The sequence below is a fragment of the Budorcas taxicolor genome, chromosome 10 (assembly GCF_023091745.1).
Source record: "Budorcas taxicolor isolate Tak-1 chromosome 10, Takin1.1, whole genome shotgun sequence".
Taxonomy (NCBI): domain Eukaryota; kingdom Metazoa; phylum Chordata; class Mammalia; order Artiodactyla; family Bovidae; genus Budorcas; species Budorcas taxicolor.
Genome location: NC_068919.1, coordinates 84,865,596 through 84,869,701, shown reverse-complemented (window position 1 = coordinate 84,869,701; position 4,106 = coordinate 84,865,596).

The following is a 4,106-nucleotide window of genomic DNA, read 5'->3' as shown; positions in this document are numbered from 1 at the left end:
AGGTAGCAGTTGAGGTTTTGAAATAATATTTCACCAAGAAACAGTGTAGAAATAGCAAATAAATACACAAAAAGATTTTTTTTTTAAGTCTTTACTCTCAGAGGCAAGAAAAGCTAATGAAAGATGGCTCAATAGGTAAAGAATCCACTTGCAATGCGGGAGACCTGAGTTCGATCCCTGAGTTGGGAAGATCCCCTGGAGGAGGGCGTGGCAACCCACTCCAGTGTTCTTGCCTGGGAAACCCCCATGGACAGAGGAGCCTGGACGAGTACAGTCCGTGGGGTCGCAAAGAGTCAGACACGACTGAGCGATTAAGCACACACAGCACAGAGCGGCTAAACATAGCAAGCACAGACAGGAAGACAGCAGTCCAGGTGACCTCTGCACTTCTCTGCTGTCAGCCCTCAAGCTGTAGAGTTCAGCTTTCAGTTAACTTTCAAAAAGACAAACAAGGCTGTCATGGTGGTTTGCACGTCCAGAAATTCAGACTGGGAAAACCAGGCACAAGGGTTTCTAGAAGTCTAGACTGCACCACAGAGCCAGGGCCTACGGCTGAAGTTTCCTGATCTGAGTCACCTGGCACAGAGGCGGTCAGCTGTGGCCTAGACGGCCGTAGGCACACAGCTGGCTGGTTCCGAGGAGAAGCACAGTACCCCAAACCCTCCACGGGCTCCTGGTCACATCTGCAGAGCCGTTCTCCCATGCGCACTCCCAGGTGTGGAGAGGAGTTTAGAATTTCTACGTGTATTTATTTTTACACCCCAAAAAAGGTCAGAAGGAAATTGGCTACCGTCATCTTTAACATATTAGTACCAGGGCAAGTATTTTCTTTTGTAAATAAATATACAATATCACTTTGCAAACCATTTAACATAAGCTAATTGTCTAAATAAAACTTTTTGGGTGCTCAAAAGAAAAATCAACAGATGAAGCACAGTGGCGAGAAGGTTCAGAGATCACAGTTCTGCAGAACAAACCCCCAGCTCCCCCTGAAAAGTCATTCTCCTTCCAGCAAGCTTTCTGGCCAGAACCTGGGGACTTCACCTTCCAGCTGTACTTGTACTTCTCGGCAGACATCATTGTCTTTCTCGACTCTGCTCTTCTATTCTTGTTGCTTCCTCTGGGTTGTCCCTTACCCCGCTGACCTGGCCAACTCCTACACACCCCTAGGCATCTGCTTGGCTGTCATCCCTGCCAGGAAACCCTCTCTGACGCCCCGTGTTGGATATTCTTGGAGAACCATCCCTGCCCGGTTACATTTCTTTATCACAGCATTGACATCTCTTCCCATTGCTGTGAAATTCTATTCACATGTCCGCCTTACTCACTAACCACGAGGCTGGAAGTTCTTATTTGGTCTGTAGTCTCCAGGATCTAGCCCAATGGCTGAAGTGACCACTGAGGGTCTTTCTTCTCCCATTCACACCACAGACTTGGCCAAAAAAAAGAATAAAAGGTCTTCTCCAGAGTCTCATTCCCTCTGGAACTTGAGTCAAATTGAGACCACTAGGCCAAGGGTCTCTCTTTGAGAAAGAGAAGAAAGTTCCCCCACTTTGACCACATGTCCCCCTTCTGGAGTGTGGTTCCTTCTGCATGAAGCACAACCGAGGACTTCCCCTGTCAGAGCCTGGCTGAGTGAGCCCCTTCTGCAGAAACTTGATAACATCAGAGCATGGTGAGGGTTCCAGGTAACAGGCAGCCCTTCTGTGACTGGAAGAGGGGCCTTTGAAAGAGGTGAAGGCCTCCTCTGGGTAGGGGCCTCCCCCGGTGCAGAGCAGTTGGGTCTTGGGGTTTCTTGGCACTGCTGCCCTGTTGGCATCTGCTTCATCTCCTGCCTTTCTGCAGCAGCCTTCTCCGTGTCTGAGGACGGCTGTCTCCCAGCTCCGGAAATAACATTGCCTCAGTGGAAACAAGCAGGGGAGCCTGAGGAGCCCCTCAAAGTTGTGATTCCCAATTGGGAGAGAGGCTCGCAAGGGTCCAACTTGAGTCTGGGGTCCACCCCTGTGTCTCTCAGTCACTCACAACTCACAGAGTCAGGGAGTGGTCTTACAAATATGACTGCCAGGGCCCATTCCTGTGGGGGCCAGGAGGCTGGATGGCTCTCAGAGACTGGAGCTAGGCATACTCTTTGGATACTAGGCATGACTCTTTGGATACTCTCCAAAGAGTCATCCATTAGAAGGAAGGAAGGGAGCAGAAAGGACATATAAGCTGAGTTTCTATTCAATGCCAAGTGCTTCAGCAATTCTTTTAAAATACGGAGTCGGATCTTGAGTGGCTATGGAGAAGCTGGCCTCATCCATCTCTCCAACAGCCCTTTTGTGCCAGCCTCTGACCAGGAATTCAGAAATGGAGCAGAAAGCGGAGGAGACAAATGCCTACATCTGGGAGCTAACGGTTCAGTTTGCAAAGCTACAAAGGAGCCTAAAACTGACATTAGGAAGCCCAGCCCCTCTTCCAACCCCACCTACACCCCACACATCCCTCAAGGTCCAGGTCATGTTCCTCTTCCTCTGTGAAGCCTTCCCTACACCTCCTTTGTGTAGACCAGGATGTAGGGTTGTGGGACAGAGAGAACCAAGCACAGAACGTCAGTCACCAGGCAGCAAGTCCTGCCTCTGCCAGCAAATAGCTGTGTGACCTTGAGGGCATCATTCGTCCAGCCTCAGTTGCCTCGTCTGTGGGCTGAGGATGCTCGATCTGCTGAAGGGAAGCCTTTGAGGAGCTTTTAGAGTTCATGAAATTTTTTGTCTTCAACTCCTTGGAACTTCTTTAGAAGTATGACATCTATGTGACACCGTCACTTTTCTATTGTCATTTTGTGAGCTGTTTCAAGGTGTAAAAATGCATGGGTCTTGAGGATGAGACTTGTACCGCAATCTACCGTCTCTTCTCCTTGCAGAATGATCCAGAATGGACTTGCTGCTTCCTGAGATATCGCTGGCTTTGTCCTACTTCCAGGGGTTTCGCGCACCTGGGAGCATATCAGCTCTGCATGATCCGAATAACATCTGTGCTTCCTCGGTTATGTCTGGGATATTGACCGAAGCCTGCAGCCTCTAATGCTGGTACCAGGATGGTTGTCAAACTTGGAATGGTGATGTTAAAGAATCCCATCTCTGATAGTATGTGACCGGTTGAGCTGTCGTGGGACTAGAAATCTGCCAACATCTACTACTTTGATGCATGAAGAGAGAAATGAGAACAGAAGTCCTAAGTATTTTCAAATATCTCGATACTTTACAGAAGAACAGGAGGAGGAGGAAGGGGGAGGAGGAGATGAAGGAGGAAGCAAGGGAGCGGGGAGGAGATAAAGAAGAAGAAAATGGAACTGAAATCTGAAAGAAAGGAATAAAGCAGTCATAAGTCCTCAGGACCAGGTGGTGACTGCTGCAACCTCACGCAGCTGGGTCTTTTTTTTTTTTTTTGGCTGAGCTGCGTGGTTTGTGAGATCCTAGTTTCTCGACTAGGGTTCGAACCCAGGCCCTTGACAGTGAAATCGTGAAGCCCTAACCACTGGACTGCAAGGGAATTCCCCCACTGGGTCTTTATATACTGATGATGTTGCTACTTTCTGTGCCTGTAGATAAAAATCTCAAGGTGTCAAATGTCAGCAAACTGGAGAGGCCTTGAAACTCTACTGAGAGGATAAGTATGAAAGGAAACCCTTTTGCATCGAGACTTGAGCTATCTCTTATGTCCATCTGTGCACACACTTCATGCGAAATTATGTTAAAAGAAATCAGGAAAGTTTTACTATGTAGAGAGAAAAAAAAAGTTGCCCACCACTCCTATTCTACAAGGATCAGGCACAGCCTGAGGGCAATTCCGGATGGAGAAAAGCAAGAAGTATTCCGAATTTTGTATGTATCAACCCCTAGATAGTTAAGATGTATATTTAAGGAAAAATTTCAGTGACTCCAGATTCTTGCATCCTCCCATACATTGACGTGAGATGCCTAAAATCATTGATGTGAGATGCCTCTTCTTTGTGGTTAGCAGAAATTTTGTGATGTTTGACTACACATTTTTTTTTCCAGCAAAAATTTCATATAGCAATATATCCTGGCTCCTCCCTTACCTCTTCAGAGCAGTTCCTCAGAGCT